Raw genomic sequence first — 7,704 nt, forward strand, 5'->3', positions numbered from 1 at the left:
AATAGCAACAAGGGAATCCTTGTAGGTGGTTCTGACAGGAATGAAGTTCATTTATCACTACAAGAAGTGAATATGATAAAGTCATTTTTGGCCAGCTCATCAAGTGGCAATCGTGTTCCAGAACTTGCTTTCGCCTACAAAAGCCTCCTCAAGCCTCAGCAAGGAATTGAAGGTCAGGGACTTTTATACAGAAGTAGAGAGCACGCTTTCCTTGATGTGGAAAGTCAAGGTCCTTCAGTTGTCTTTATTGAAAGATTCCTGTGTTTGGAAATTGGAGGAGAGTATCACAAATTTGTCCAAGGCCAGTTTCTTCCTAGTAAGCTTGATGAAAATGGAAACATTGTGATATTTTCTGACACTGGTTTTCCTATTCTATGCAAAGATAGCCTCCCTAAAATGGTTATTCAACCCGTAACATGTATTTTGAGAAAGGTTATGGTTGTTTCCAATCCTTTTGAGCCCCAAGAGTCAGTTGTTATTGACTTTATGAGGAAGAGTATGCCATTGTCTGAGCACGATATTGTCGTTCCGTTTTACCCTGAGCGAGGAGATATGGTTTTGATCAATGGAACTGATCCTGAGCCATGGCTTGGAGAAGTAATGACTGTGGATGTAACTAATCAACTTGCTAAGGTCCGATATTACATCAGAAATGGGGAAAGAGAAGTTGGCTCCATTCTTGTTGATGTATTTGTCTCTGAGAGAAATGCCTGTTTAGACCAAGTATCCTGGAATGCAATTGTGTGTGCGGCAATTGGAGAATGGAATGGGAACACTTGGGAAATGATGCCTTTTATGTAGATAGCATGTGCTCAATAACTGTCAGCTTAACAACAAAATACTTTACCTGCAGTAACACCATAATGACAGATGTAATTAATCCCCTCTAAGGAATACCAGTACTAGAATTTTGCATTAAAAATGTTAATTTATGATACCAAAATGTAGTCATTACCTCTTTTATTAGAATTGCTGGATTTGTTGATGTACTGTTCCATCAGTGGCTAAAGCATTTAGTTGGATGGGTAAAATACCAATATTGTTGGGAAATGGTTTATACCAAGAATGGTTTTGGGAGAAAGAATCTCAAAATACAAGCATGGTCTTTGGAATTCACATGAATGCTTTTAAAGTTTGACACAAACCATTTATGTTTTAATCCTTACATTAATGGTTTTTCAACTCATGGAGACAAACCATTAATGGTTTAAAGCATCATTAACATTTGCGTTCTTTTCTAATAACATCAATGGTTTGTACTGATGTATTATCCCATAAATGTTTAATGGTGTTTGCATAAATGGGTAACATATAAACATTGTTGGGCATTGATTACACCAAGAATTGTTTTGCAAAAATAAAAAAAACACATTCATGGTATTTTAAAACCACAATAATGATGTATTATCACATTAGTGTTTAAAGATATTTACATAGATGGGTAACATATAAACATTATTGGGAATTGTTTACACCAAGAATGGTTTCATAAATTACACATTAATGGTATTTTAAACCCACAACAATGGTTTTATTATGTATGAAATACCATTCATGGCTATTACTGTAAACCCATCCATGACTTCTAGACTGTTTATGTTAATTGTTAAAAAAACATTCATAAATTCGAAATAACATTAATGTTTTTCCACTTAAAAAAATTAATTCCCTATAAAAACCATTAATGGTTTTTAACAATGAGTGGGAATTTCAAAAAAACCTTTGATGTTTTTTTGCAATTTTTTCCTGTGCAAGAAGTGTAGGCCTTGATAAGACACTCATTTATCTATCTATCTACCTTCACGCATTGACCTTCCAGAAGAAAACAACTAAAAAGGTTATGGTTAGAAAAACTTGTTTTGAGAAATTATCACTTCTCGAAATATTGTTATTGTCTTGCTCAGTAATTCCTGTTACGATAGTTACAGGGCACAAGTATTAAGTTTCCTATCTGTTGCCTTTCTCCTAATAATTGAAACTGTGGTGATATTACTTTCGTTTCATTTGTTTGTGCATATGTGGAATAAAGCCAAAAAGCCATTAAGTCTCTCAGTAAGATTTCTACCTTGCATGATCTTTCCTGTTTCTTGGATGTACAATAATTTTATAGAGTAAAATTAATTATTAATCGGTGAGAATCCGAGTACTTGTAGCCTTTTTTTTTGTCGAGAATTAAGTCATTTGATTGTAGCCCTGCTCTTTGTGTCGGAATGGTTTTCCCTAAAAAATTCTAAATGTCATCTGGAGCCCCATTTAGGGCTCAGATTTTTCCAGTTTCCCAGTTGTGATCACATGGTGAATTTCTCTGCAGAAATTTGTGAAGCAACGGAGCATTGTGTTACAACCTGCCCTTTCCAAGGCCTGGTCTATTTCAGGATACTTGTTTCTTTTACTCGTTGGTTACTTCAACATTAGGGAACATGAGAACCACGATGACGGCTTAGTCGATGACGACCGGAAGTGAGATATACGTTAGTACGCACGCACGGCCAGCAAATTCCCTCGTCCTGCTGTTGTCGACGACCCCAAAGGCAGCTCTTTCACGTCGTCGTTGGAAGGAGTTCTGTTCGCCAAGTTTGAGATAAAAATCCACCCTTGTTTTTCGAATTTTGGACTCCTTTGGAAATTCTTATCTTGGTACATCAACGTTTGCTTTGTTTTTTTTTTCTAACAGGCGAATTTGACTAATGAATTTACGTGTTTATACTTAGGAATGACAACAACAACAAAAGCGGCAGGTTTGGAGGAGCGAGCGAACTCGTAAGTCATAAATTTATGTCATTGTTATTTGTAAGTATTTAGGAAAGACACATCGTCGATCTCCACCATGGAAGAAAAACACTTTACGTCAAGAATTGTAATCGCAGTGTCTTTTAGCTTAAAAGGTTAAGAGGGCTGTAGCCTCGGTAAAATATCTGATTTTACGCCATATTTTTCCTTCTTTGTGTGTGCGTCTTACGTAAAATATAAGCAGCCCTTGAGTTTCACAGAGACGCAGCATTTTTTCATTCGGTTGGGGAATAAACTGAGAATCCTCCTGTGGTATTTTCAGTTAATAGAATTATTATTTCACGCATGTAAGGAGTTGGGATTTTTGACTCAAAACATTCGACCTTGGTTACGGGTTACAATTAGTTTTGGAGGTAAATTTCTCTAATCTTACAGGAATCCAAACTTTACCTGGAGTTACGATCACGACATACTGATATGCCTGGAAGTTCTAGACATCGAACCATACCAGTTTAAATTAAGAAGTCCCGAAAGAGGGAAAGCATGGGAAGCCATTTCAAGTCATTTAAATACATTGTGTCCAAATTTCCGAGTCACCCCACGATCTGTTCGCGATAGGTTTAACCTACTGACAAAAAAACTTCAGGCAAGACTAAACATGGAAGAGAAGGCCAGTGGTATTGCTGTGAATAATTCCGAGCTTGATGATCTTTTAAAAGAAATCTTAGAGAAGGAAAAAGCTGCAAAAGAGAAGCTCAACAATGACGATGATGATAAAAAGAAATCTCTCGAGAATGAAAAGGTGGCAGCTGAAGATATGCGGAAACGTGCTTTAGAATGGGTAGGACAGACGACTAAAAGAAAGGGTAAAGGAGAGGGAACTGAGACAGGACCATCCAAGAAAAAGAGTCGAAAGAGCACAGGCGAAGCAGTGGAATATTTAAAGGAAAGAGCTTCCACAGAGATACAGCTAAGGGAAAGGGAGTTGGAGATGAGAAAGAAAGAGCAAGAAAGTATATCACAAAGGGAAAGAGAGAGGAATGAGCAGCAAGATAAAGTGCTCTCTACTATGTTCAAACAGCAAGACCAACAGCAGCAGATGATGATGATGCTCATGAATCAACAACAGCAACAGTCACAGGCTTTAATGTCTCTGATAGGGAAAATTGTTCCAAAACAACTTACAGTTATTTTCATTGTTGTTTTACATAATGTTGAGATCCCATTTAAAGTTGTGCATTGCGTCCAATTTTCTTACAGTCAGATGTTATTATGCAACATTCGTTGACTTTTTAAACCAATTATCTCACAAGTAAACGCGGACACGATTCTTTGGAATTCGCCTCGATGAATATTCATTTCATCTCAGTGTTTTTGTTCGGAACATTAAAAAATACACTTATTGGAGACAAATGATGACCTTATTCAAGGAACTGGGTGTTTACTAACAAGCACTAATCCTATATAATCAGATCCAATTACTTTGCGAATTACTTTGCGGTTCAGCTCACTCAGGAAAAGTACTCCTCTAAAGTGGGTGGTTCCAGGGCAAAAAAAGAGGAGGTTTGGTTACCGTAAAGACAGGTAAGAGAATTCTGGAGAAGAGCAGAAACTATATACATCTTGCCAACACTACTGAGGCCAATTTTAAGGTTTTTCTTCAAGTCTAGACTCTTAAAATAGTTGATTATATCACCGAATAACCATTCAACGGAGGACCTAACGACACTCATTGAACCATTATATGCTTTCATTTGGTCAGTAAGGACCCCGTGTCGAAAAGGACATTGTAGATGTACCCTTAATGATATGCCGGATCCCCATAAACACACATGGGTTGCCCAGCGTGCGAAAAAGCAAATTGTTGTAGGTCACGTAGAAATCCTGACTCGTATGCAAGAAATCAAAGAAAAGCCGGTTGTGATCATAAACCTTTAACATTTGTTTACTTGTACATATACGGCATACAGTAAGCTAAGCTTACGTTACATAACCTTCTGTTAAATGATGTGGAAGCTTAATACCATAAAATTCAGGTCTTACCTACTGGACCATACATATTCGCAATCAAGCCATTGGGTAAAACTGACTGAAATTTTAAAGCGTGTACCCGCTTGTGTCCGTTGTACAGGATCCTTTGATTTTCCCCAGGCCGAGCAATTGGTCTCACTGTGCCGTCTATAAAGCCGAAGCAATTTTGTAGAGGGGCACCTTTTGCGCTTATGGCTGCAGCGTACATCTCCATCTGGTCAGGGCCTAAGATATCGTGATTCCATCGAGTTATTCTAGCACCGTGGGTGTCATATATAAAGTCTAACACAGTGTTAGTCACCATACTGATCACGGGGACAGGCTTCGCAAATCTGGGAATGATATCCCCATATCTGCAGGGGAATGACAGCCATCTCAAGAGCATGCAAAGACCCTCCATGCCGTCACAAGTAGAACCTTGTTCACACCGTATGGTCTCTGGAACACCAACAACTTCTCCAGTTAAAGGAATGTCTCTTTTCGTAAATCTAAACTCTGCCAGACACTCGGAGTCGGTCATTTCATCCAGGGCAAACATTGAATAATCCTCGTATGGAAAGCAAGAGTTTTTCGAGTCGAATAGATCATAGAACACTAAATATTCTTCATCGTCAATAAAATTAGACATATGGCTCAACAAAAGAAGTTCTTGCATTGCTTTAAAACACGCAATTTCGAAGGAACAGTTTCCAATGAGTATCGTCGTTGTCATAACGGCTGACCGCTTCTTAAGTTTCTATTTTCCCGCCGAAACCGACGTTGTCATTCCAGTCCTGGAAACATTTCTTTTGTCCACACTTAAGTCTTGTCAGTAAAGCCCAGTAGTACTACCTTGACTTCCCTTCGTTCACAGAACGGTTAGGACAATTGAGCAAGGATCTCTTGCTTTCATGGGTTAGCACTGGGAAGCAGTGAGTCAACACTAGGTTTCACTGACTGAGAGAAATTATAATCAGAAAATTGAAAGCCCAAAATCGCCCAGAATGCATTGTGCACCGTTAATTGCATAACATGAATTATCCAAATATCTGAGTAGTGGTGTACGCCCTTCTTCTTCAAGCATCTTTTGACAGTTAGAATTGGAGTCTTCTGATTGGTCGATTCAAATTTTGACGGGACATGCCAACGTCCTTGAGGCGGGACATTCAAATAATGACGTCACAGACACGTGAAACCTCCCTGTCTGTGGACCCTCAGGAAACAGGTTCGGGGTGTTTTGCAACCCTGCTGGAAAGTCAAAGCTGGGCATGAAATGCAAACCTACGTTAGGCGGGATATTCAAAATTCAAACAACAACGTTACATGGGTCGAGAGAGAGAGAGATGACGTCACAGAGTCCCAAGCCCCTCACGATCAGAAAAAACAATACAGGATATTTTTTTCCGAATCAAACGGTTTAATGACTAGAATAATAAATGACTATGTACAACAAGAAGAAAAGATCATAAAATATCACACTGTGTACAAGAAGAAGATGGTGCCCTGCACACGCACCCTATTCTCGGCTTTCAGCTGACGTCATAACCTTATGCAAATTAGGTTTCCGCCATGCTGGTGCCCCTGATTATAGGGAATTGTTTGACATTTTGAGCGTGCATGTTCGAAGTCTTCAAATAATTCACCTTTGCAATGGATATTTCCCACGAAAGCGACCCACGATCACTTGACGAGGTACCAGTACTTTCATCCTACACAAAAAACCTTAAAAGCCACGTTCGAGAGCACTATTTGAAGACGATTTTCTGTCGTTTGCATAGACCCAGCGGCCATACCGAGCAATCAGTTCAGCTTGGAATGCTTGGCTCCTCTAGAAGTCTCAGACTTGCTTTCCTAGTTAGTTTTAGAGACAAGCTACTATACAAACAAGCAGTTTAAGGCCTTCAAATTTTTGAAAGCGTACAACCAGATGGTTTCTGGTTTCGTTGCATCCGTTAAGCAAGGGAAGGAAATCGAGGGCAAGATTGTTGTTGTCTGTGGCCAAGGTGACTCGGAAGTTTGACACTAGGCATCGACCTTATATGTATCAGTTTTTAGTTCGGTTTCTTTTAATACCTTCACTAACTGCTATGGCCGCCAGATGAGAAGAAAAGGCCTCCTCATTCCCTTTGTTTCAATGATTTCCCTCTTCTTCTGTCGAAGTACTTGGTCGATTAAAGTCTCAGTCCTTCACCTTGAGAAGGTGAGCTGCTTTTTTTCTTCGAAATTCGTCCGATTTCCTTAAAACTTAGTCAGTTTGGGCGCTCTTACCAGTCGCATTCGCCTGTCGAATTTCAGCGAAATCGAATAAAACGCCTCCGAGTTAGACATTTGCTAACCTGAGTATGACAAACGTCTGATACTCAGGTTAGACATTTTCGAAAATTCACCTCATTAAATATTCAAAACCGGAGCACCTCATTTGCATCGGGCATATTTAATGAGATGAATTTTCGAAGATGGTTTTCTCCGCGACATTGTGGTTTAATTCGTCGAAATTGAGCACATTTGTTCGAGGGGTTCAAGCGCTTCTGTGGTGTGAATTGGGCAGACATCGGTGGAAACCCGGCTGACAAACGCTTTATCGAAAAAAAGCCAACTTTCGAAAAATTTTGACTCGCTCGCCTTTTACCCTAAAACCCTGAAACTCAGCCAACGCGTGCTAAATCGCGGCGAAAGCTTTACAGAATAAAACACAACTGTTCACAGCAAAAGCCGTTACTGGCAATCACAGAAAAAGCTATAATTGCTAAACCTGTAAAGACAATTTCAGCAAAATAAGTCCAACCCCAAACTTAAAGTTAAATCTAACATTAAACCGTGAGGCAATTGCTGCGAAAGCTTGTAAATTGTCCTTTGTTCATTGCCACTGAATGTATTCGATAAAATCCAATCCCTTTATCCCGGTCACTTCTCATCCACATCCAAAAACAATGCAAACAACCATTTTTAGGCTCGCTTTCTTTA

General features: G+C 39.2%; 1 pseudogene; it reads right to left on the bottom strand.

The window, feature by feature from the left end:
• Positions 1 to 4,241: 4,241 nt before the first annotated feature.
• LOC138008942 (uncharacterized) lies at positions 4,242 to 5,473 on the bottom strand (annotated as a pseudogene).
• Positions 5,474 to 7,704: the final 2,231 nt, after the last annotated feature.

The sequence above is a fragment of the Montipora foliosa genome, chromosome 6, assembly GCF_036669935.1.
Source record: "Montipora foliosa isolate CH-2021 chromosome 6, ASM3666993v2, whole genome shotgun sequence".
Lineage (NCBI taxonomy): Eukaryota > Metazoa > Cnidaria > Anthozoa > Scleractinia > Acroporidae > Montipora > Montipora foliosa.